The following is a 27,967-nucleotide window of genomic DNA, read 5'->3' as shown; positions in this document are numbered from 1 at the left end:
AGAGACAAGGTGCCTTGGGATAGCATACACTTAGTGAAAGAGTTTAGAAATCACTATTATGAAAAGCTTCTTGAAATAAAGAAGGAATATTTGACAAAAGGGGAAAACAAAGTTTTTAAATATTTTGTTATATTGCTTGATATTTTATGTGTTAAGTATTTATTTTAAACTCTTTGTTCATATTATAAATGTCATAATATGCTTTTGGAATTATATTTGGGATCCTGTGTTACTCTCTCCCCAACTTTTGCCTGGAGAATTGAGGATAGTCAGGGGTAAGGAAGGTAGAATTTCTTTTTCTCAATATGCTTCTGTATGTACTTGAATTTTTAAATACACAAGCATGTATCATTACAACTTATGCAACTAAAAATAACTTAACAAGGAAATGCATTAATTATTGGGGTTGGGTGGCTGCCATATTTTGACCAGCTGACTTCCCACTGCTGGTTCCAGCTGAATGAGCCAAACAAAAGACCTTTGATTCAAGCTGATCCAATCAACTTACCTCTTGTGGGTTTTATCCTAGAAAGATAAAGGGATGATGGTGGTCTCTGGAAGTGTGGGCCAAGTAAGAGCAGCCATGTTGATGCCCTGTGCATTGGTTGGCAAACAGAGGAACTCAAGGAAACAATGCAGAAACTCAGATAAAAGTATAAACGTAAGTGAGAGGAAAGAGAAAAAGATTTGCCTTATTTTATTGCCTTCATATTTAAACTTCCTGTGGGACCTGGGTGTACCGCCTACCTTTGTTTATGTGTTATAATCCCTAAAAATAGTTTACTTATGGCAGATTCACTGAGTTTTGATTTCTGCAAATAGAGATTATAGAAGAAAATAAATGTTGCCTGTGAAGCCATTGCAACTCATAAATATTCTGTCTATTTCTTCCTTGTGGAAGTATTATACTCATACTCTATGTAAGACTTATTCTTTCTTTTTTTTACAAAATTTTAAGCATCACCCCATTTTGTTAATTTCAACCCTGGTTAAATCCAAATCTCAGTTTATTATCTAACTCTCTATCCCTGTGTAGCTAACCTGCTTCTTTACTCTACTGAGACCTTGTTTCCTGTTATACTGTGATAATGAAAGCTACTGCTGCAGTTTCTATTCTCTGTCACGTGTTCAAGGACATAAAATCAGCAGAAGGAGCTTCTCTACTGTAAAAGCATGTTTTCTCTGTTGCTTGATCATTTTCATAAACTAATAGGTGTTATTATTTTTCCTATCTTAGGGAAAATAAAAATTTCCAGACTCTTTATGCCCTTTCAGTTACCGGATCATTTCTCTGCTCCTGTGAAAAGCTACTTATCTAAATAGCTATACCTACTTGATATCTGTAATTTGTTGTCCCTTGCTTATGAATCAGGAATTCACTCTCATGACTCTACAAAATAGCACTTGTCAAAATTGCTATTGACTTCCATGTAAATAAAACCTGTAATGGATCTTAGTTTTCATCTTACTTGACCTGTAGGTAGCATTTGACAGAAATGATCACTGTTTCCTTAAATATTTTCTTTACTTTATGACACCTTACTCTGTTTCTGTTCCTGTTTAATTAGACCCTCTTTTTTGTCTCCTTTGATGGTCCCTTTATTTATTCCAACCTCTAATTATTGGTGTGCCACAGACCATGTCTCAGGTCTCTTCTCTTTATTTTCTACATTCACTTCCAAGGTGATTTCACAAAGTACAATGGTTTTCAGTACTATCTATATATTGAGAACTATCAAATTCACATATTAAGCACAGACCACTCCTGTGGATTCCAAACTCTCACCCCAACTTCCTACTTAAATTTCATATTAGATGTCTAATAAGCATCAAAAATCTCAAAATGTTTAATGGCCCCAAGACTCAAACATTAGGACTCTCCTTTATTCTAGACAACATGATTGAAATATAATTCATGTATTTCACAATTTAACTATTTGAGTAGGTAGGATTACAGGCATGAGCCACCAACACTGAGCTACAATTTAACTATTTGAATGGCTTTGAATATATTTATAGAGTTTGGTAACCATTATCATAATCAATTTTTAGCATAATTACAACCCCTCCCCAAAAGCTTCTATTACCTATCTCAATCTCCATTTCTGCATTTAGACCTAGACAATCACTAATCTGTTTTGTGCCTCTATAGATTTGATTATATTGGACATTTCATATAAGTGTCATCATATAATATCTCATCTTTTGTGACTGACTTATTCCAATTGACATCCCTTCAAGGTTTATCTACATTGTAGTATGTATCAGTACTTCAGTCTTTTTAATATGACATTGTATGGATTTACCACACTTCATTTACCTATTCATAAGTTGATGGCAACTTAAGTTGTTTCCACATTTTGGCTATTATGAATAGTTCATCCATGAACAATAATTTATAATAATCTTTTGTAGAATCATTTTCTTTTCTCCTGGGCATATGCTTAGGAGTGAAACTATTGGGTCATTGGGTAGTTCTATATCTGTATCTCTTTCTCTCACTAACAAAAAGCAGCTTGGAACTCTTATCTATGGGTGCTCAGTCCATTGGTGATACCATCCAGTCTGTGGTTTTAAATATCATCTCTATGCTGAAGTCTCAGAGACTAAACATCTGCCTAGAGCTTGCTCCTGAATTTCAGGTCCATGGGACCATTTATTACCTATTAACATTTCTGAATTTTCCCTGCACCTCAGACCCCTAACCTCACACCTATTTTTCCTCTTGCCTTTTCATTTATGATGATTCCATTCTTCTAGTTGCTCAGGAGAAAAACCTCAGTCATTCTTGACTCCTCTTTCTCCCTGTTTCAGTCCTCATCTAATCTAGAAAACTCTGTTGGCTCTAACTTAAAAATACTGTCCTTATTTCTTTGCAACAATAGTTCCTATGCTACCCTCTGGGTCCAAGTTGTTGTACTGCTTTTATGGTATTGGTGGTCATCCTGCTTTAGTCTTGATTAATTTTAGTCTATTTTCAACAGAGTTACACTGGATGAATTAAAAAAAAATCCCCCCTAAACAACAATAATCCCCCCCCAAAACAAACAAAAAAACCCCAATGGCTTTCCATTTTACTCAGAACAAAAGTGAGTCAACTCCCTGTATATCTATCCTTACCTCAACCAGCAAAAACACTTGTTCCTTCCTATTATTGCTTATACTCTCTCTACAACAAAATTAGAAATAAGGGCAAAATAGTTTCTGCTGGGTATTGAGGGGGTGGGGAAGAGAGGGAGGGGGTGGAGTGGGTAGTAAGGGAGGGGGTGGGGGCAGGGGGAGAAATGACCCAAGCCTTGTATGCACATATGAATAATAAAAAAAAATTAACATTTAATCCTTTGAATCAAAGCACAAAGAGAAAAATAAAAAATAATTCTTAAAAAAAATAAAAAATAAATTATCCTTCAGATCCTTAAAAAAAAATAAAATAAAAAATAAAAAATAAAAAAAAAACAAAGTGGTTGTACTAGCTTACATTCCCACCAACAGTGTGTGAGGCTACCTTTTACCCTGCATCCTTGCCAAAATTTGTTGTAGGGAGTGTTCTTGATGGCAGAAATTCTAAGAGGAGTAAAGTAGAATCTTAGTGTGATTTTGATTTGCATTTCCTTTATGGCCAGGGATGGTAAGCATTTTCTCATGTGTTTTTTGCCATTTGGATTTTTTCATTTGAAAAAGTTCTGTTACTTAAGTTGCCTGATTCTTTATTGGTTAATTGGTTATTGGGAAGTTTAGATTTTTGAGCTCCCTATATATTCTGGTTATCAGTCCCTTGTCTGATGTACAGCTAGCAAAGATTTTCTCCCATTCTGTGGGTGGTCTCTTCAATTTACAGACTATTTTTTTTGTTGTGCAGAAGCTTTTTAATTTCATGTAGTCTATTTGTTAATCTTTCTGTTAGTTGCTGATCCACTTGTGTTCTACTGAGGAAGTCCTTGCCTATACCTATTGCTTCTAGACTATTCCCTACTCTTTCCTGTATTAACTGAAAGGTTTTGGATCTGATATTAAGGACCTTAATCCACTTTGAGTTGATACTAATACAAGGTGATAGGGAAGGATCTAGTTTCAGTTTTCTGAGGCAGATAACCATTTTTCCCATCAACATTTGTTGAAGAGGCTCTTTTCTCCAGCATATGTTTTGGCAACTTTGTCAAAAATAAGGTGGGCATAGCTGTGTGGATTCATATCTGGATCTTCTGTTCCATGCCACTGGTCTTCATATCTGTTTTTGTGCCAGTACCACGCTGTTTTTATTGGTATGGCTCTGTAGTATAGTTTGAAGTCAGGTATTGTGATACCTCCAGCATTGCTCTTGTTACTCACTATTGCCTTGGCTATTCACAGTCTTTGTGTTTCTAAATGAACTTTAGGATAGATTTTTCAATCTCTGTGATCAATATCTTGGGATTTTGATGGGAATTGTGTTGAACATGTAGATTGCTTTTGGTAGGATAGCCATTTTTACTATATTGATTCTTCCAAACCATGAACATAGGAGATCTTTCAACCTTTTGTAGTCTTCTTTGATCTCTTTCTTCAGTGGTTTGCAGTTTTCCTTTAATTTTTGTATTTTTTAATTTTAATTTTTTTTATTATTCATTTATTCACATGTGCATACATTGTTTGGGTCATTTCTTCTTCCTGCCCCAGCACCCCCCTCTTTTAGAGGTCATTTACATCCTTTGTTAAGTTTATTCCTATGTATTTGATTGTTTTTAAGGCTATTGTAAATGGAATTGTTTTCTTATATTTTTTTCTCAATCTGTTCATTGTTGGTGTATAGAAAGGTTACTGCTTTTTGTAAGTTGATTTTGTATCCTGCTACATTGCTGAAGTTGTTTATAGTGTCTAGGAGTTTTTGGGTGGAGTTTTTTGGGTCTTTGAGGTATAAAATCATGTTGTCTACAAATAGGGATACTTCGACTATTTCTTTACCTGTTTGTATTCCTTTTATCTTTCTTCTTGCCTTATTGCTCTTGTGAGGAATTCTAGATTATGTTGAATAGGATTGGAGAGAGTGGGCATCCTTGTCTCATTCTTGACTTTTGGGGAAATGGTTATAGTTTTTCCCCATTAGGTATGATGTTGGGTATAGGTTTGTCAGACATAGCCTTTATAATGTTGAGGTACATTTCTTCTATTCCTAGTTTGCTTAGAGCTTTTATCATGAAAATGTTGAATCTTATCAAAGGATTTTTCTGCATCTATTGAGATGATTAAGTGGTTTTTGTCTTGCTTATATCAATTGCTATATTACATTTATTGATTTGCATATGTTGAACCATCCCTGCATTCTTGGTATGAAGCCAACTTGGTCATGTTGAATGATCTTTCTGATGTGTTGTTGGATTTGGTTTGCCATTATTTTATTGAAGATTTTTGCTTCAATATTCATTAAGGAGATTCACTGGTAATTCCCCTTATTGAATGTGTCCTTGTCTGGTTTTGGGATCAGTATAAGACTGGCTTCACAGAATGAGTTTTGCAAGTTCCTTCCCTTTCTATTTCATGGAAAAGTTTAAGGAGTGTTTTTATTAGCTTTTCTTTTAAGATCTGGTAGAATTCAACAGAGATTCTGTCAGGTACTGAATTTTTGTTTTTTTGGAAACTCTTTATTGCTGTTTCAATTTCATTATGTGTTATAGATCTGTTTAGGTGGTTAATATCCTTATGGTTCAGTTTTGGATGATCATATGTGTCTAGAAATTTGTCCATTTCTTCAATATTTTCCAATTTATTAGAATATAGTTTCTCAAAGTAGCCACTGATGATTTTCTGGATTTCCTTGGTATTTGTTTTTATCTCCCCTCTTTTGTTTCTGATTTTATTAATTTGGGTCTTTTCCCTCCTCATTTTAGTCAGAATTGCCAGGGGCTTCTCAATCTTGCTTATTTTTTCAAAGAAACAGCTTTTTATTTCACTGATTCTTTGTATGGTTTTTTGGGTTTCTATTTCATTGATTTTGTCCCTTATTTTTATTATTTCTTTCCTTCTGCTTGTCTTGGGTTTTGCTTGTTCCTGTTTTTCTAGGAGTTTGAGATGTAGTATTAGGTTGTTTATTGAGATCTTTCTGTGTTTTTATTATATGCAGTCATGGCTATAAACTTTCCTCTTATGACTACTTTGCTGTGTCCCATAGGTTATGATAGGTGGTATTTTCATTCTCGTTAACTTCCAGCAACCTTTTGATTTCCTCTGTTATTTCTTCTATGACCCACTGATGGTTGAACAATGTGTTATTCAGCCTCAATTATTTGCATATTTCCTGCTGTTGTTTTTGTTATTGAGTTCTAGTTTTAATGCATTGTTATCATATAGAATATAGGGGGTTATTACTATTTTCTTATACTTGCTGGGGCTTGCTTTGTGCCCTAAGATATGGTCTGTTTTGGAGAAAGTTCCATGGGATGCTGAGATAAATGTATATTGTGTTGTTGTTGTATGAAATATTCTCTAGACATCAGTTAGGTCCCTTTGATCTATGTTGTCATTTAATTCTAGGGTTTCTTTCTTGTTTTTTTGTTTGGATGACCTATCTAATGGTGATAGATGGGGTATTAAAGTATCCCACTACTACTGTGTTGGGGTCTACATGTGCTTTTAAGTCCTTTAGTGTATGTTTGATGAAACTGGGTGCACTGACATTGGGTGTACATAAGTTGATAATTGTTATTTCCTTTTGATATATTGCCCCTTTTATTAGCATGAAGTGTCCTTTATCTCATTTGACCAATGTAAGTTTGAAGTCTATTTTGTCTGAAATAAGTATTGCTACTCTTGCCATTTTTGGGGAACCATTAGCTTGGTAAATATTCTTCCTTTCTTTCACCCCAAGCCAATGTTTATTTCTGTCAATAAGGTGGGTCTCTTGTACACAACAGATTATCAGATCTATCTTTTTCAATCCAGTTTGCCAAATGGTGTCTTTGGATGTGGGAGTTGAGTCCATTGATATTCAGTGTTAATATTGGTAGGCATGTGGCAGTTTCTGCCATTTAGTTGTTTTTTGTCATTTAAGGATTTAAGTGTAAATAGCCAAATCAGTGCTGCTCTCTCATTATTTGTCTTTTCTTCTCCTGCAGTTTAATATTTCCTGTCTCTCATGGGTTTGTTTGCTTTCATTTTCTATGTGCAGAATTTCTTGTAGAATCTTCTGTAGTGGTGGCTTGGTGGTCATACATTATTTTCATTTCTGTTTATTGTGGAAGACTTTTGTTGTTTCACCAGTTTTGAATGATAGTTCAAAGTATCCTAGGGATGAAATTATTCTCATTCAGTGCCCAGAATACCTCACTCCATGCCCTTCTTGCTTTTAAAGTTTCCATTGAGAAATCTGCTGTTATTTTGATGTGTTAACCATTATACATTATTTGTTTTTTTTCACAACCTTCAATATTCTTTCTCTGTTTTCTGTGCTTGTTGTTTTAATGATAATATCCATGGGGAGGTTCTATTTTGATCAAGTCTATTTGGTGTCTTGGAGGGTTCCTGTACCTGAATGGGCAAACCTTTCTTGAGATCTGGGAAAATTTCTGGCATTATTTTATTGAATATATTACATATCCTTTTGGCTTGCACCTCTTCTCCTTCTTCAATACCCATGTCTCAGGGTTAGTCTTTTGATGGAGTTGCTGATTTACTGCATATTCCTTTCACAGTTCTTGAGTTGTTTGACTAAGATTTCTTCTGTTTTTTTCTATATTTTCTACTTTATCTTTGAGCTCTGAGATTCTGTCTCTTCCTCTTGTTCTAGTCTGATGGAGTGGCCTTCCACTGTGTTTTTTTGTTTGACTAAAGGGACTTTTATATTTCCAGGATTTCTGTTTGATTCTTTTTGCTGAGGTTTTCTGTATAGTTGTTCAACTCCTCTTTTATATTTTGTATTGTCTTCTTTAATTCATATATCTCTGTTTTTATAGTGTCCTTTGTTTTGCTTTCATGTTTGTTGAAGTTCTCTCTGAGTTCATTTATTTTTGGTGTCTTGAAATTTGTTGAGTGCATCTTGTGCATTCTGATTAACCATATCTAGTATCTTCTCCATGAATTTCTCAGTGAGTTCTTTCAAGATTTCCTCTTTGAGAGGTTTTTTTTTTTTTGGTGTGGGTTTCACTGGGCTCCTTAGTGACATTTATCATTGTTTTATTAGGGTTAGGATCTGGGCATCCATTTTCTTTATTTCCCACTGAATCCTCTATTGAATTTTTTTTTTTTTTTTGAGGAGAGTGGCTTCTGTCCTTCTTTATTCCATCACTCCACATGGTGTTGTGCAACTGTTTTGACAGGCTAGTTGGTGGTTTTGATTGCCTGTTTTCTTTCCCTTGATTTTATTTTTGTGTTGTGACTGACATGGTTTTTAGCTAGGCTGATGTGCTCTTTCTGTCCCTGGCCTGGAGATGTAAGGTAGCAATAACAAATTCACAGGTTCAATGACAGACCAGTTGTTTACATATTATATAGAAAACCCATGGTGATAATATCTATAAACAGTGGGAGTTGGAGGGGTAATGGTTAGTAGGCTAAATATAGAAATTTGGGTTATTGATAAGGGTGGCACTAAAAGGGGTGGCAAGAAAAGGGGTGTGTGGGGGGGGGAAGTGGTATGGGAGCTGCTGGGTTTTGTGGCCCTTGTGCATGTTTTGGTGTATTTCTATTGTTTTAATGGAGGGTGCTGTGTCAGGGATTGTGGGGGCTGTACAGTTGTTACAGTAGGCTAGTCAGAGGGTGGTGTGTAGGAAGGAGTGATAGCGTGTGAGTGGTTGGGTGAGAATTGGAGGAGGTGGTGAAGAAAGGGGAGAGAGTAGATGAGAAGTGGCAAAAAAAGTAGTCGAGAGGGAGAACAGTGGACTGTAACACAGGAAAAGGAGGTAAAGTGAAGGGGGCAAGAATAGGGGTCAGAAAATAGTGATGTTGAAGTTAATAATAGAGAAACACACACACACACACACACACACACACACACACACACACAAAGAGCAAAACAAAAAATGCCAGATACAGGAAAAACAAAATGTTCAGTCTTTTGGTGAAAGTTCTAGACTTATTCCTTAGGCATCCTATCCTGGCATTGTCATATGAGCAGCAGCACTGACATGGTCTCACCAGGTGACTGGCTTGTGAGTAATAGTATTTGGTTTCTTCTGTCCACAGAGTTATTTCCAATTAGGAAGTGAGGTAGTCATACAGGGTGGTCAGAGCTGTTGTTTTCAGTAGGTGGTACCTGTGTTGCCCTTCAGCTGCAACTCTGTTTGGTCAGCTTCTCCCCTAGAATGGTGGGGCAATTCAGTTTTGAATACTGCCCCCCTGCCCTGATTTGGGATGTTGGGTTGTCACCCCACCCCCACTCTCAACTTTGGTGCCTTTCCCAACCTCTGCTGGGTGCTAGCAGCTCTTCTGGGAGGTTGGCTTGTAGCCCCACTCCTGCTTTACCTGTGTTTATTCACTAGAGTTCAGCTCTTTCCCCACCACTGTTCTGTGGGGCAGGTTCAGCATTCCACTCCCACTCTGCTGTTGGTGTTAAATTACAGTTGTCTGTTTATGCTTTTCAGTTTTGCTGGGGTGGTTCAGTCTGCCCAGGGGCTGCACTGGATTATGTTCCCAGGGGGTGATTAAGGGAGTCACACATAGTGAGTGATACTTACCTATTTGTTCTGCAGATTCATACAAGCAGCTTTGAAAACAGCTGGCAGATAGAAATAGCACAACATAGGGAGGCTTTCCATGGGTTAGGGGTCCAGGATGTCACAGAGTTCAATTCTATTTGATTGATGCTCAGTCTTCTGTGTGTTGGGAGAAAGAGAAAAAAAAAAAAAAAAAAAAAAGAGAGCCAGTCATGGGGCTTCTTTCCCAGGGCCAGACGTGCCTTGCTGGCTGTGCTGTGTGGGATTTTTGCAGCTGTTTGGTGCAATTATAGGCAGATTTAAGGATCAGTCTTTGAATTTTATGTGTACCTAATGTGATGGTGGTTAATATTTTGGCTAGAAGCAATCAGAATTACCCAAGTATAGTTCCAACATCTCAATGTGGTTTCTGGAGTCATGGAGCTTAGGATTTCTGATTCCCTGCCCTAACTGCATCTTGGATCCTTCCAGCTAAAATGTATTGTAAGAGTATATATTATTTTAACATAAATGCCTAAAATATTTTCTTTTCAACATGTAATCAATTTAAGAGAGGATCAACTACTTTATAAGTATTTCCATTGCACTTGAAAAGTCAGGTGTATTTTATTTATACCAAGGAACATCTTTGTTTAGATTAGCCACATTTCAGTGCTCAATAGCTTTATATCACAAGTCAGATTTTTGTTGCTATGACGAAATGCCTAAAAGAACAGGCTCATGATTTTAGAAGTTGCAGTTCAAGGTCAGCTGGATCCAATGCTTAGGACTGAGGTGAGGCAGTATGTGAAAGTATGTGAAAGTATGTGACAGAGGCTGTTTATCTCAAAGTGGCCAGAAACCAGGGAAGAGAGAGTAAGAAGAAGTCAGGGACAACATATACACTTAACAGGCATGCCTCAGAGACTGATTTCTTCCAACTGGTCCCCCCCTCACAGTTTATCTCAATAATCTATTCAAATTTTGAATCCATAAACAGACTAAACCATTGATTAAGTCAGAGCCCTCAATAATTATCCCTAGAAATGCTCTCACAGACAAACCAAGAAACAAGATTTACTAATTTCTTAGCTATTTCTCAGTTTAATTAAGTTGACAAGCTAACTATCATAGAACCCCATATTGGACAGCATAGAACTAGACCTCAGAGACAATGAGTAGCTATGTCTTGAGCAAGACTAAATCTGTCTTCTGTTAGGATTTATACACTGTTATTTGTATCAGAATTTGTAAGTCTCATTCTCCAATCTACCTGTTACATGTTAACAATACAATAGTCTCATTTAAAAAAAAGCTTTATAAGCATATGATAATTGTACAGAGGAATAGATTGTGATCTTTACATATGTGCTTACAATATATTTTAGTTAGATTTACTCCATTCATTATTCTCCTTCTTCCCTTCTTCCTCCTTCCTTAGAATAATTTCAACAGGTTTCATTCTATTTTCATATATGGATACAAAATACATCCACTATGTTCACCCTCATTCACTCTTTCCTTGTATTCTCCCTCTTGCCACTTGTACCCACCCCTGGAAAAGACCAATTTTCCTCTCCTGCCCTTCATTTTGTTTTTAAGTGTATATTGACAGTTTAAAGGGTTTAAGGGTGTTTCAACTTGGTACTTCAAGCCTGTATATATGATGCTTTAATCAAAGTAATTCCCCCCATTACTTACTTGTTCTCTATCACCATGCTTGCCTAATATTCAACAGCTTACATTACAGTGCATTATATTATATTCATAAATAAATGGTTTGTTTCAAAATTTTCATTCTCTAACGTTTTCTTTTCCTCTTCCACCTTCTGTAGTCCCTTCAAACAAACACATTAATACAATTTTGTTCTCTCACTCTATATATGTGTGTGTTTGTGTATGATCATATACATATTTATACATACATTTAACTTGTAGGTCTAGTTTCTAATTTCTTAACTAAATCAGAATTGATTTCTACTGTTTGCAACCAAGATCCTCACTGACATAAAAATTAAACCAGAAGTTTTTGTAGGGACAACTATTCTAAGAAATGAGAGTACCTGGGGTTGCTGATCTGGACTTTTTAGGGATTATGAAGATTGGATTATTGTTTATCAAATTTAATTGTTTTTCTTCCCATTATGAGTGCAGAATAGTAAATTGCCTTATTGATTTTGGTCTTGGCCATGTGATTTGCTTTAGCTAATGAGATGTTAGGGGATATCATGTGAACAAAGGTCTGAGATATATTCGTTTCATGGTTGTCTGTTCTCTTGTACTTCCATCATCCCCATGAACACCTATACCCCAGTTAAGTTTAAGGAGGATGAGGACTACATGGAAAAATGTGAAAACCCAGTTGAGCCCAAGCTAACAACCTGAAGTCAAGAAATCAAAAATAAAGAATCATATCAAACCATCAACTTTTGCCACAAAGCATTATTATGGCAATATCTGACTGCTATGGTGTTATGGTTTGTCCACCCAAGGGTTTATGTGTTGACAACTTGGTCCTCATTGTGTTGTTATTAAGAAATGGTGGACCTTTAAGAAATGGGGTCTAGTGGAGCATTGGAAGTGCTGCCCTTGGAATAACTGAAAGTAGTTCTCACCCTCTTAGTCCCCAAGAAAGGGTTATAACAAAAAAGTAAGACTAGCCCTTCCTCATTCTCTGGCTTCCTGTATCCCCATGTGATTCCTTTCATATGTGCTCCCATTATGATGTCATCTAAAGGATGCAGTCAAAGGAGACCAGACCAGAGTGGAACACATGTCAGAACCATGATTTTGAAACTTTAAAACTGTAAGCTAAATAAATCTCTTTCCTTTACAAGTGACCTGGCCTTCAGTTATCTTGTTATAGAAATGGAAAACTAATATACTGACTGGCACAGAGATAAAGCTACTGAAAATTCTTGCTATTAAGCAATGAGTCTCTGATAGAGTGTGTTATATAGAAGTAACACAGTATATTAAACTTTTTCACCCTAGAAGGTAGTGCTAGTTGAGGAAAAATTTGGAAGTCCAATTAGCTTCTGCTACAGGCTAGTGGGGACAGCTATGCAATACCTCTACTGTATAGTATTTGGTATTAAAGTTTCCAGAGTTGAAAGAAATAGATTTATAATTGTATATAATACAATTTCCCTTTTAAGGTATGGATGGAAAATCAGTGATTTTTCTTTGATTCTGTAGAAGAAATGTCAGATTTTATGAAGCCACTGGATTAAGAGTCAAAATACATGCACAAACATTGAGTCACTAGGTTGCCAGGACTTAATGTCAGTTAAATTTTCAGCTTGTCATGTGTCTCATATAAAATTTCAGTAATGATCAAGAAGAAGTAATATGGGAAAAACTTAAACTCTCCAATGAATTTTGTTGCAAGTAAAGCAGTCCTCCTCTCTCTGACCATGCTTTTTCTCTTTTACGTGACTCTTCAAAAACCCTTTGGTAGGCCTAACTAGAGAATTTTTCTGGCCAGCCACTTTGTCTTCTGTCCTATCCTCTTTGTCTCCAGGGCTTCAACTGTTGTCAGATCACAACATGCTCTGGGAATCAATTTAAAAGCAAGATAGAAGAATAGTCATGAAAATTTACAAGGCTTTGTCAATTTATGTTAGAGTCATTTGTATATGTGAGTAGGGGAGTGTATATGTGTACGTATTGTAAGTAGGCCAAAATGGGAACCTGATAAATTTAGATCAGGCTTATTGCACTATGATTGGGACAACTCACTGAAATTCTGGATTCAATGTGCCTTGTCAAGCTGGGCAATTCTAATTGTTTGTTTGGTTGGCTTGTCTAAGAAACAAAGCTTCCCATTGTGTTTGAATCAGTAACAAAAAGTAGCATTATTATTCCAAAAACAGAAGATGTTGGTAAAGAAGAACAAATTGCACAGATTTCTCATATGTATATATACGTATGAGAAAATAAATTGAGAGTGTCTGAAAATGTAAATGAACACTTAATTCATGAAGCAATATTTTTTATTTTGATCTATTAGAATGTTGTCAAATAAAATTTAAAATTTGCTAAGACTCTGAATATAATAGGTTATCATCTATTCAAATATATATTGAATGTGTAATATGTTCATTTCCAGTATTTTAAGTATCAGAGACAGCAAAAAATAGGCAGATAAGAATTCTCTCATGTAGCTTATATTGTACTGAATATATATATATATATATATATATATATATATATATATATATTATTGAAATGTATAGCAGGCTAGAAGGTTATTTCTGTTATGGAGAAAATGGAGAAAAATAAATCTGTGTAGATCAGGATTGTCAGGGACAGAATTGTACAATTTAAGAAAAGGTTATAAGAGACAATGTCAATAAGAATGTTATATTTGAGCAATGGCCTGGAAATGTGTTGATGCAGCCTTGTGAATTTCCAAGGAAGAGTATTCTAGACAAAAGAACGAAGGCAAAAACTGTGGCTATGACTGGCATGATAAAGTGGCACTAACTAGGGTGATAAAAGCAGGCAATGAGGTCAGATCCAGATAGGATTATTTCTTTCTCCCAAAGATGAAGGATGGAGGTTTCTATCAAATAGTCAACTGTTAGAAACCAGGACTGAAGTTAAGTTTGGCTAGAAGTCCTCTATCAACACAGGTCTAAGCCAGTTGTAAAGACAGAAATAAGGTACATAGTAATCTCATTAACTTTCACCTGGCCTCCTCCTACTACATTGCACTCTGTTCTCAAGGGAGAATTTCTTCAGATCAGTTGACTGAAAGTGAAAATACTTATTAAAAAATGGTCAATGGTTCTGCACTTGTTTGTACCAAACAGAAACAGAGTGCTCAGGCATAACTTCCTCCCTGCAAAGTGGTCTGGAAGTATTGTTGAGAAAGGAAGTTCTCCCAGTGGACAGAAATTCAAACAATTTATTGTATTGTTCACTTTGTCTGTTAATAGAGAGTCTGAGGTTAAGTATCCATAGTGATTGATGATCAGTGGCTAATGATATAACCAAATTGTCAGGGACCTAAAAGAAACAGAATTGTAAGACTGATCACAAAGTATTTGGAGGAAGACATATATCTTTGAAAGGCATTTCAAAGTGTGACTAAATATATCCTACATGAATGACCAACAAAAGGTCACTGTGAATGAAGCTTTTAATTAACAAGTTCACAAGATGACTCATCTATTTATGTCAGTCTACTTTTTGAAGCCTCTTTAGTACTTAATCAATGTGAGTATAGGAACACATATTAAAACATGGACTTTTTCTCAAAGAAATGACTTTGCTGCAGTTGTCAGCAACAGTTAGTCTTCCTGAGCTTGCAAGACAGTACCATAGTTAACTAAACTCCTTCTATTAAGGAGGAGATTGTCTGTCATACTTTAGATTTTTAATTTTCTTTACTTTTTTACTTTTTCTTCTTTCAGCACTATCATCCATGGACTGAGTATTTTATATACTTCTTTGATATTCTATCAAACATTCTCTGGCCAGGGAAGTTTATTTTATAGGGAAGGAAATGAGGTAAAGGGTAACTGATCAGCTTAAGGATATCAATGGCTCAGAAATAGCTGTGGCCTAATGGTACACAGTGCAACTATGAGAGAACAAGATTGTCTCATAATGTCCTTTTAGTACATGAACAAATATAAAGTATATGTCCATAGATTGAAAGTAGAGATTTGGAGGCAATAGGATGAAAGTAAGAGTGGAGCTTATCCTACTGTACCTCATAATCTGTATGTGAATGTTTTACCTCTCATCATCACTGGATAAAGCTTGTTTGAATATTATTATTGAAGAGCGAATGTTTCCACTTGGGTTGCAAGCTATAGATTCTATTAAATTTAAAGCACAGACTACCTCTTAGTCATTTAGAATTCCTCATGCAACTGAGTAAGTGGACAAAAAAGGAAGTTCTGGTTGCTTACTATCTAATTCTATCAAAAGTTTCACTACACATTGACTCCAGAGAGAAGCATTCTGGATTTCCTCCTAATACTGCCATGGTCAGTGGTATAGATTAATAAATGGCTAAAGAAACTTTTTAGAGCAGAATAATCAATGGATCTGGCACATTCAGACTGACATTTTGCATTGCCCACTGACTGAAAAGCCATGACTGTCTGGAATGCTGGTTGAAAGCAAGAACATATAGAATAAGTTTCCTGGAGAAGGGCAGTAATAAGTGATTTTCTTTTTAATTTGAAAGCTCAAGCATTTACTAAGTCTTCCATTTCATTTTTGGGTCATAAACTTCACCTGATTCATGAGTTATAGCAAACTCTGCTCATCTTATGAGCCTCCACTGAGATTAGCAAATGCCCTAAGAGGAAGAGTCACTCAGACCATCAGGTTCACATCTTGGTACTTATCTTCCTCTCTTGATGGATTTTCGTCCATCAAGTTCTTACATTCTTGTGACAGAACAAGGAAAGACTATTAAAAGCTGCAAGAGACAAGTGATAAGTCAAATATAAAGGAAAACCCATCAGAATACCAACAGCAGATTACTAAATAGAAACTCTAAAAACAAGGAAGGGGTGGGATGATAAATTCAAAGCCTTAAAAGAAAATAGCTGCTAACCTAGGTTAATGTATTCAGCAAAGCTATCTTTCAAAATTGAAAGAGAAATAAAAACTTTCCATAATAAAAAAAAATCTAAAGGATTTAATGACTACTAAACAAGCACTGTAAAATATAATTAAAGAAATCCTACACACAGAAGAGGAAGATAAATGCAACTAAAAAAAAACAGGAAAGAATAAATCCCACTAGTCCAATAGATTAGCAAATGAGGATTGGAAAAGAAGTAAGCATTACAAAAACAACAAAATTATAGGAAATACTGCATACTTCTCTATATTAATATTGAATGTTAATAGTCTCAATTCTTCAATCAAAAAACATAAAATGACAGGTTGCATTAAAAAGTAAGACCTGACCATTTTTTGTCTGCAAGAAATGCATTTCCCTGACCCAGACAAACATTGATTTAAGATAAAAGGATGGGAAAAGATTTTCTAAGCAATGGACTCTGAAAGCAGGCAGAAGTAGCAATAATCATATCTGATAAAACAGCCTTCAAATCAAAATTAGTCAGAAAAGACAAAGAAGGTCACTTCACATTAATAAAAGGAACAGTCCATCAAGAGGAGATAACAATTATTAACATAGATGTGCCAAACATTGACAAACCTAATTTAATTAAACAAACACTATTGGATTTACAAGCACAGATAGACCCCCAACACAAGAATAGTGAATGACTTCAATACCCCATGCTCACCAATAGCTACAACATTCAGACCAAAAAAAAAAAAAAACCTATAGAAAATATGTAATGCATGAACTTAATAGACATCAGCAGAATATTTCACCCAGCAGCTGCACAATACACATTCTTCTCAGCAGCCCATGGAACTTTCTCCATGATAGATCATATTTTAGGACAAACAAAATAGAAAAACAAAGAGATAATGGTGGTTAAGATAAGGATAGTGGGAGGGGATGTAGAAAAAATAGATGGTTTTAAAACATATTTTCAAGGTATAACTGCCTCAAGAATCTGCTGAGAGACTGGATGTGAGGGGATAAGAAGGATGGTACTGAAGATTTCTACATTAAGTTGTGTAGTGACATTCATTAATGTGGTTTAGAATGAGAGTAAAAATAAGAGTGGCAAATTTCAAGTAATAAGAAAAAAGGAAAAATGAGTAGAAAAATCAAAGTTTTTGGTGCTGGGGATAGAACTTACTGAACTACATACCCAGCTCCAGAGTCAGAAAATGCAGATAGATTAGAAACTTAAAGGATATACAAGTTGATATAGTCTCAAAACAAAAATGAATCTTGATAAATGCTGTCAATTTTTGTTACCCCAATTTTTGTTGTCATTAAGGGAAAATTTAAAGATTAGAAATAAGGAAATACCTAACTAGAGCTTTATAAATATTTTAAAGGAATTTAAGACATTTAGATTGACAGAAAATAAACAACTCATTTCAATTTATGTAGTAAAATTAAGAGTTTTTTTGAAGAATTGTAGGAGAGCAGAAATTAAACTCAATTTGGCCTGGAGGTCTGGGTTTCCTAGAGGAGATATTTCCAAAATCTTGAGAATTGAGTAACAGCTTGGTGACATTCCAAGTTTTGGGAACATTATAAAGAAAATGAAGGGATACATGAAGGATGCATCCTTGTTTAATAAAAAATGCAAGTAGTTCGGAATTATTAGGAGGCAACAGACAAGGTTAAAATAAGGAACAAGTCCATGGAAAGCCCTAAAAGGAACTTAAACATGGAAATTCCATAGTCAAATTGTGGTTTTGATATGCCATTCTGATTAATATGTAGAGGAGGCTTAAAGGGAGGGCAAAACTAAGACTAGGAGAGACATTAAAGGGCCTTGACAATAGTTAGGTAAGAAATAATGGAAGTGTGATTAGTCAGTAGTAATAGGAATGAGGAGTACTATAGAAACATGTAGGAGGAATAATTAGTTACTGAATGAAAAGATGTGGGTAGAAGACTAGAAAAATAATTTAGAATGACTATAGGAATTCTGCTTTAAGAAACTAGGTGTATAATGGCACCATTAGTTGAAATTATAAATGCAAGAGTAGGAGGAACAGGTGGGAGTAGGGATGGAAGAGTGGGAAAAAGATGAGCTCACCAGGAAGATGTTGAATTTGAAATGTCTGCAATATCCAGTAGAAAATACTTAAGCAATGTGAAGTAAAAATGTAAAGCTTGTGGTCAAGGTGAGTGTTAGTTCTTCAGAAAAACAACTACAGAGGTGAACGAGTACCATTACTTGCCACCAGCAAGCTGGAAAAATATGGAAGCTGATGTTGTTCAGGGTGAGTCCAAAGGCTTTAACTAAGAGAACCCATAATAAGTCCTGTCTAAGACTGAAGGCCTGAGAAAGGGAGGAAGGGTGGCAACGGGATAAGGTCAATTTGAGTCCCAGTGTCTGCAAAACATTAATGTTCCTGTCAGTACTGAAGAAGTTCCTCAGATTAGACAGTGAACTCACCTTTCATCTGCCTTTTTATCTTATACAGGATCTATATAGATTAGATGAGGCACACTCACAGGGGTGAAGATGGATCTTCTTTTCTAGTTTACCCATTTAAATCTTAATGTCTTCTAGAAACATTGACACAGACACGCACAGGAATAATGTTATTCTGTGGATACATTCCTTAGTCCAGTTAAGTTGACACATAAAATTAACCAACTTATTTACACCCTTTGGCATCCAAACAGATCTCTTTAAAACCATACACAATCTCCAAAGAAAGACTAATAAGGTTATAGTAAGGCAGTATGGTATTGGCACAAGGATACACACATAGGGCAATGGAACAAGAGAGCCCAGAAATAATTTCACACATATAGGGTCACATGACAAGACAAAAGAGCCACATCCTAATGCAATGGGAAAAATATGGTCTCTTCAACAAACGTGTCTTAGTATACTTTCTGAGATTATGATGGACACCACAGACTGAGTTATTTGTAATGATAAAAGATTTAATTGGTAACTAATTCTAGAGGCAGTGGATGTACAAGATCAAGAGGTAGCATCTGGTGAAGGCCTTGTGCAGCTTAACATGGTGGGAGCCATCATATGGTGAGAGAGAGAGGGAGGCAGAAAGAGAGAGAGAGAGAGAGAAGGAGAGAGAAAGAGAGAGAAGCATGAGAAGGTGACTCGCTTTGATAATAATGCCACTCTCAACCTAACTAACCTACAACAATGATAAAGGCATTAATATTGTCACAATGACAAACTTAAGAATGAGTTTTGAAGGAGAAAGCATTCAAACCATAGATAGCAAAATGATTCTGGGTAAAGTGGGTAACCTATGGAAAAAAATGAATATTTACCACTACTGACATTATAGCCAATAATCAATTACAGGTGAATTGTATCTAAGGCAAAATTATAAAGTCTGAGAATATAACAAATGAGAATATTCTTCATGAAATTATGGTTGGCAAAAATTCTCGAGAGGGAGGGGATGAGGGGAAAGGAAGGGGGCAGGGGGAAGGGGGGAGTAATGACCCAATCATTGTATGCATATATTAATAAAGGAAATTAAAAGAAAAGAAATTACAAAAGACATTATCCATAAAGGGAAATACTGATAGTCTAGATTACTTTAAATTTAAGAGTTTCAATTATTATAAGACCTAATTAAGAACTGGATATAGAAATGATAAAATAAAATAAAAAAAAAGAACTGAAGATTCTTTGAGGCAATTCAAAGAGTAGATAGAAGCAGATAACTGTAAAATGTTTGATAAAGTTCTACTGGAAATAAAACACAGAATTCCAATAGAAAAATGACAGATGATTTTTAACAAATACTTCACATTTGAATGTCAAACAAAACATGAAACGTTAGTCATTGAAGAAACACAAATCAAAGTCAGTAAGATATTAATACATGCTCATAAGAACAGCTATCATTAAAAAGACCAACAATATTATGTATTGGTGAAGACATGTAGCAACTCAAATGTCCAATTTTTATTGGTAGGAATTTAAATTGGTACCACCAGTTGAAGAACTGGTAATATCTATTATATAGCTAACCATAAAGCCATATGAATAAGTAGTATATTCCTAGCCATATAACAGACAGAAATACATACATATGTGCACCAAGAGGCATGAATAAAAGTATTCTTAGTTTCTGTGTTCACAATAGCCTTAAAGTGGAAGCAAACAAGATGTTTGTCAGCAGAACTGATGAATGAGTTGTGTATAGCAGTAACCCACAAGGAAATGAAAATGAATAGGCTACTGCCAGGTACAACATTATGGGGTCAGTCTAATACATATTATTTTGGGCTAAAGAAGTCAGACTCAAGAAAGCACAGAGGGTGATTTATATAAAGTTCAAAAACTATCCAAGTTAGTGGGTGGTAATGGGATGGTAGTTTCTTTTGGGTTAAAGGTGGAATACTGGTGACGTTTTATACGCTCTGTGCTGTGACTGTGACAAATGCCTATGTTCATCTGGTGAAAATTCATCAAGGTGTACACTCATGATTTGTGTCCTTTCCTGTTGGACAGGTATATACCAATAAGAGTTTCAAGAAGGGATGTGTATTTTGGGCTAGATGTTTAATTATATTTACATTTGTTTTAGAAAAATCCTTGAAGAGTGTTAGAACTTAGATTTTTTTTCCTTTCCCAAATTTTCTACCCCTCCCTCCCCCATGGTCTTTACTATTTCAGGAGGTGGTAGCCATTACCTAATGGAAAGAACAGATTTAACCTAAAAATAAAAAAATTAGTCATTTGAAAACCATATCAGTGATAGGTTCTTGAAAGCCTAGGTTTCTAATAAAGAACCTAGTTTTTGAATCAGACCAAAGTAAGATTTTTGACATAAACTTTCAAAGCATCAAATTTATCCCTAAATAATTTAACTGGGAAAGACTAGATTTAAAGTCAGTTTTCCTCTGACATTTAGACGTATCTTATGTTAAAAATACGTGCAGTTGGCTTCCATACCTGAGGGCTAAATCCCTAGATTCAACCAACCATGGACTGAAATTATTTTTAAAAAATTCTGTATGTACTGAATATGTACAGAAATTTTCTTATCATATTTCCTTAAGCAATACAGTATAACAGCTATTTACATTTGTATTAGGTGTTATAAGCAATCTAGACGATTTAAGGTGTACAGGGGGACATGCCTAGTAAATATGCAAATATTATGCCATGTTATATTAGAGACTTGATTTTGTTACCTGTGGAGGTCCTGGAACTAGTCCCCTATGGGTACTGACTGCATTCTTAGCAGGTGAGTTGGCCTTCAAAACTGGAACAAGGAAGCAAGAGAATAAGTACCTAGTGTTGGTTTCTAAGAAAGAGTAGAAAAATATTCTGTCAAATTTTATTTTTTTGGCAATTCTTTCATGTTTTTTGTTAAATTTTTTCATTTTTACATTTATTTACCTGTGTATACATTCTTTTCCTCTGATTTTGTTGAAGAAACACATAAGATAAAAGGAAAAACATAGTATTCTTGCTAATTTGAAATGAAGCTAGCTCTGCAGGAATATTCTTTATGTGGTTTCCATGCATATGTGTATTACAACCCAAATTGGTTCATTTCTACCACACCTCTTCATTATTTCTTAGTCCCCTTCCAATAGTGGCCTCTGCCAGTTTAAGATTACTATCTTCACTCCTCTATAGTGGTTATGTCAACTACATTCAAGTTTTTGGTTTCCTTCCCTTTTCCTATCCCTCCCATGCCCAGTCTCCCTTAGCGTGTGACCCATGTCCAATAATATTGCTGCATTAGTTTTAGGTCTATAATCTGCATATGAGAGACAGCATGCAAGTTTTGACCTTCTGAGACTGGCTAACTTCATTTAAGATAATGTTCTCCAGTTCAATTCATTTTCTTGTGAATGACAACATTTCATTCTTCTTTGTGGCTGAGTAAAATTCCATTGTGTATGAATATCACATTTTCTTAATTCATTTGTTGGTAGTGGACCATCTTGGCTATTTCTATACCTTGGCTATTGTAATTAGTACTGCAATAAACATGGGTGTGCAGGTGTCTTTGTAGTAACTTGACTCACATTCCTTTGGGTATATCCCTAGGAGTGGTATTGCTGGATCATATGACAGATCTATTTTTATTTTTTAAGAAGACTCCACATTGTTTTCCAAAGTGGTTGTGCTAGCTTACATTCCCACCAACAGTGTGTGAGGCTTCCTTTTTCCCTGCATCCTTACCAGCATTTGTGTTGGGAGTGTTCTTGATGTTAGTAATTCTGAGAACCACGTTTTTGTTTCATCCATTCTTTGTATGGTTTTATGGTCTCTAGCTCATTAATTTCAGCCCTTATTTTTATTATTTCTTTCCATCTGCCTGTTTTGGGTTTTTCTTGTTCTTGTTTTTCTAGGAGTTTGAGAAGTAGCATTATATCATTTATTTGAGATCTTTCTGTCCTTTTAATATAAGCATGTATGGCTATAAACTTTCCTGTAAGGACTTCCTTTGCTGTGTCCAGAGGTTCTGCTGGGTTGTGTTTTCATTTTCATTAAATTCCAGGAACTTTTTGTTTTCTTCTCTTATTTCTTCTATGACCCGGTGATAGTTGAGCAATGTGTTGCTCAACCTCCAATTATTTGCATAATTTTTGATGCTGCTTTTGTTTTTGGGTACTAGTTTTTTTGCATTGTGATGTGATAAAATGCACATCATTTCAATTATATTTGTTAAGTCTTGCTTCATGCTCTAAGATATGGTCTATTTTGGAAAATGTTCCATGGGTTGCTGAGAAGAAAGTATGTTGTGGTGTTGTAGGATGAAATGTTCTGTAGATGTCAGTTAGGTCTATTTGATCTACGGTGTCATTTAAGTCTAGAATTTCTTTGTTGATTTTTGTCTGGATGACTAATCTATTGGTGATAGAGGGGCATTAAAGTATCCCACTACCACTGTGTTGGGGTCTAGATGTGCTTTTAAGGCCTTTAGTGTATGTTTGATGAAGTTGTATGCACTGACATTGGGTATACATAGGTTGATAATTGTTATTTCCTTTTGCTGTATTGCCCCTTTTATTAGTATGAAGTGACCTTCATTATCTCATTTGGCCAATGTAAGTTTGAAGTCTACTTTGTCCGAGATAAGTATTGCTACTTCTGCCATTTTTCAGGGGCCATTAGGTTGGTAAATCTTCTTTCAGCCTTTCACTCTAAGCCAATGTTTATTTCTGTCAATAAGGTGGGTCTGTTGTACCCAACAGATTGTCGGATCTTTCTTTTTAATCCAGTTTGCCAAACAGTGTCTTTTGATATGGGAGTTGAGTCCATTGACATTCAGTGTTAATATTGATAGGTATGTGGTGATTCCTGCCATTTAGTTGTTTTTGTTGTTTAAAGATTTGAATATGTGCAGCCATGTCATTGTTACCCTCTTAGTACTTGTTTTTTCTTCTTCATTTAATACTTCCTGTCCTCTCATGGGTTTGTTTGCTTTCATCTTTTGTGTGTAGAATTTCCTGTTGAGCCTTCTGTAGTGGTAGCTTTATGGTCATATATTGTTTTAGTTTCTGTTCATTGTGGAAGATTTGTATTACTCCTTCAATTTTGACTTATAATTTTTCTTAGTAGGGTATCTTAGGGCTGAAATTATTTTCGTTCTGTGCCTGAAATACCTTACTTCATGCCCTTTTTGCCTTTAAGGTTTTTGATGAGAAATCTGCTGTTATTTTGGTGGGTTTACATATGAAGATATATAAACCCTCTCTTATAGCCTTCAATATTCTTTCTTTGTTCTCTGTGCTAGTTGTTTTGATGACAATATGCCATGGAGAGGTTTCAACTTGGTCAAGATTGTTTGTTGTCCTGGATGCTTCCTGTACCTGAATGGGCAAATCTTTCTTTAGGTTCAGGAAATTTTCTGTTATTATTTTACTGAATATATTGTGTATCACTTTGGCTTGTACCTTTTCTCCTTCTTCAAAGCCCATGATTCTCAACTTTGACCTTTTGATGAAGTCATGGAGTTCTTGCATATTACCTTCACAGCTCTTGAGTTGTTTGACTGAGTTCTTCTGTTCTTTTTTTAAGTTATATTTTATCTTTGAGCTCTGAGATTTTGTCTTACAGTTGTTCTAGCCTGCTCAAGGACCTTACACTATGGTTTTTATTTGACTAAAAGGACTTCTTATTTCCAGGATTTCTGTTTGATTCTTTTTTCTGATGTTTTCCATATCTTTGTTTAATTCCTCTTTTATATTTTGTGTTGTCATCTTTAATTCATCTATCTCTGTTTTGATAGTGCCTTTTGTTTCACTTTGGTGTTTGTTGAAGTCCTCTCTGAGTTCATTTATTTGTTTCTGTGTGTGCTCACATTCTTTATTTTTAGTGTCTTGAAATTTCTTGAGTGCATCTTGTACTTTCTGGTTAACCATGTCTATTATCCGCTCCATGAGTTTCTCAGTGATTTGTTCCATGATTTCTTCTTTGAGGGATTTTTTTTTTTGTGGGCATCACTGGGCTCATTAGAGACATTTATCATTGTTTTGGGGGTCAGGAACTGCAGATCCATTTTCTTTTTTTTTTTTTTTTTTTTCATTTTTCTTTTATTATTCATATGTGCATACAAGGCTTGGTTTATTTCTCCCCCCTGCCCCCACCCCCTCCCTTACCACCCACTCCACCCCCTCCCGCTCCCCCCCTCAATACCCAGCAGAAACTATTTTGCCCTTATCTCTAATTTTGTTGTAGAGAGAGTATAAGCAATAATAGGAAGGAACAAGGGGTTTTGCTGGTTGAGATAAAGATAGCTATACAGGGCATTGACTCACATTGATTTCCTGTGCGTGGGTGTTACCTTCTAGGTTAATTCTTTTTGATCTAACCTTTTCTCTAGTACCTGGTCCACTTTTCCTATTGGCCTCAGTTGCTTTAAGGTATCTGCTTTAGTTTCTCTGCATTAAGGGCAACAAATGCTAGCTAGTTTTTTAGGTGTCTTACCTATCCTCACCCCTCCCTTGTGTGCTCTCGCTTTTATCATGTGCTCATAGTCCAATCCCATTGTTGTGTTTGCCCTTGATCTAATGTCCACATATGAGGGAGAACATACGATTTTTGGTTTTTTGAGCCAGGCTAACCTCAATCAGAATGATGTTCTCCAATTCCATCCATTTACCAGCGAATGATAACATTTCGTTCTTCTTCATGGCTGCATAAAATTCCATTGTGTATAGATACCACATTTTCTTAATCCATTCGTCAGTGGTGGGGCATCTTGGCTGTTTCCATAACTTGGCTATTGTGAATAGTGCCGCAATAAACATGGATGTGCAGGTGCCTCTGGAGTAACAGTCTTTTGGGTATATCCCCAAGAGTGGTATTGCTGGATCAAATGGTAGATCGATGTCCAGCTTTTTAAGTAGCCTCCAAATTTTTTTCCAGAGTGGTTGTACTAGTCTACATTCCCACCAACAGTGTAAGAGGGTTCCTTTTTCCCCGCATCCTCGCCAACACCTGTTGTTGGTGGTGTTGCTGATGATGGCTGTTCTAACAGGGGTGAGGTGGAATCTTAGTGTGGTTTTAATTTGCATTTCCTTTATTGCTAGAGATGGTGAGCATTTTTTCATGTGTTTTCTGGCCATTTGAATTTCTTCTTTTGAGAAAGTTCTGTTTAGTTCACATGCCCATTTCTTTATTGGTTCATTAGTTTTGGGAGAATTTAGTTTTTTAAGTTCCCTGTATATTCTGGTTATCAGTCCTTTGTCTGATGTATAGTTGGCAAATATTTTCTCCCACTCTGTGGGTGTTCTCTTCAGTTTAGAGACCATTTCTTTTGATGAACAGAAGCTTTTTAGTTTTATGAGGTCCCATTTATCTATGCTATCTCTTAGTTGCTGTGCTGCTGGGGTTTCATTGAGAAAGTTCTTACCTATACCTACTAACTCCAGAGTATTTCCTACTCTTTCTTGTATCAACTTAAGAGTTTGGGGTCTGATATTCAGATCCTTGATCCATTTTGAGTTAATCTTGGTATAGGGTGATATACATGGATCTAGTTTCAGTTTTTTGCAGACTGCTAACCAGTTTTCCCAGCAGTTTTTGTTGAAGAGGCTGCTATTTCTCCATCGTATATTTTTAGCTCCTTTGTCAAAGATAAGTTGCTTATAGTTGTGTGGCTTCATATCTGGATCCTCTATTCTGTTCCACTGGTCTTCATGTCTGTTTTTGTGCCAGTACCATGCTGTTTTTATTATTATTGCTTTGTAATATAGTTTGAAGTCAGGTATTGTGATACCTCCTGCATTGTTCTTTTGACTGAGTATTGCCTTGGCTATTCGTGGCCTCTTGTGTTTCCATATAAATTTAACAGTAGATTTTTCAATCTCTTTGATGAATGTCATTGGAATTTTGATGGGAATTGCATTAAACATGTAGATTACTTTGGGGAGTATAGACATTTTTACTATGTTGATTCTACCAATCCATGAGCATGGGAGATCTCTCCACTTTCTATAGTCTTCCTCAATCTCTTTCTTCAGAAGTGTATAGTTTTCCTTGTAGAGGTCTTTCACATCTTTTGTTAGGTTTACACCTAGGTATTTGATTTTTTTTGAGGCTATTGTAAATGGAATTGTTTTCATACATTCTTTTTCCGTTTGCTCATTGTTAGTGTATAGAAATGCTAATGATTTTTCTATGTTGATTTTATATCCTGCTACCTTGCTATAGCTATTGATGATGTCTAGAAGCTTCTGAGTAGAGTTTTTTGGGTCTTTAAGGTATAGGATCATGTCGTCTGCAAATAGGGATATTTTGACAGTTTCTTTACCTGTTTGTATTCCTTTTATTCCTTCTTCTTGCCTAATTGCTCTGGCTAGGAATTCCAGTACTATGTTGAATAGGAGTGGAGATAGTGGGCATCCTTGTCTGGTTCCTGATTTTAGAGGGAATGGTTTTAATTTTTCTCCGTTAAGTATAATGCTGGCTGTAGGTTTGTCATATATAGCTTTTATAATGTTGAGGAACTTTCCTTCTATTCCTAGTTTTCTTAGAGCTTTTATCATGAAATGATGTTGGATCTTATCAAAGGCTTTTTCTGCATCTATTGAGATGATCAAGTGGTTTTTGTCTTTGCTTCTGTTAATGTGGTTTATTACATTTATTGATTTTCGTATGTTGAACCACCCCTGCATCCCTGGGATGAAGCCTACCTGGTCGTGGTGAATAATCTTTTTGATGTGTTGCTGAATTCGATTTGCCATTATTTTGTTGAGGATTTTTGCATCAATGTTCATTAAGGAGATTGGCCTATAGTTCTCCTTTTTGGAGGTGTCTTTGCCTGGTTTTGGGATAAGTGTAATAGTGGCTTCATAAAATGTGTTTGGCAGTTTTCCTTCCCTTTCTATTTCATGGAACAGTTTAAGGAGGGTTGGTATCAGTTCTTCTTTAAAGGTCTGATAGAATTCAGCAGAGAATCCATCAGGTCCTGGACTTTTCTTTTTGGGGAGACTCTTGATTGCTGCTTCAATTTCATTTTGTGTTATAGGTCTATTCAGGTGATTAATTTCCTCTTGGTTCAGTTTTGGATGATCATATGTATCTAGAAATCTGTCCATTTCTTTTAGATTTTCAAATTTATTTGAATATAGGTTCTCAAAGTAGTCTCTGATGATTTCCTGGACTTCCATGGTGTTTGTTGTTATCTCCCCTTTTGCATTCCTGATTCTACTAATTTGGGTTTTTTCTCTCCTCATTTTAGTCAGGTTTGCCAGGGGTCTATCGATCTTGTTTATTTTTTCAAAGAACCAACTTTTTGTTTCATTAATTCTTTGTATGGTTTTTTTG

General features: G+C 35.6%; 1 long non-coding RNA gene across 1 annotated transcript in view; it reads left to right on the top strand.

Annotated features, from left to right (window-relative positions):
* Window positions 1–539: 539 nt before the first annotated feature.
* LOC141423040 (uncharacterized) overlaps window positions 540–27,967 on the top strand; it is a 138,536-nt gene continuing 111,108 nt past the window's right edge. Inside the window, exon 1 of the long non-coding RNA XR_012447703.1 lies at window positions 540–661. This is a non-coding gene — a long non-coding RNA (uncharacterized lncRNA). The remainder of the gene's footprint in view (window positions 662–27,967) is intronic.

The sequence above is a fragment of the Castor canadensis genome, chromosome 5 (assembly GCF_047511655.1).
Source record: "Castor canadensis chromosome 5, mCasCan1.hap1v2, whole genome shotgun sequence".
Lineage (NCBI taxonomy): Eukaryota > Metazoa > Chordata > Mammalia > Rodentia > Castoridae > Castor > Castor canadensis.
Note: the sequence above shows the minus strand (reverse complement) of the source record. Positions and strands in the feature narration are given on the sequence as shown.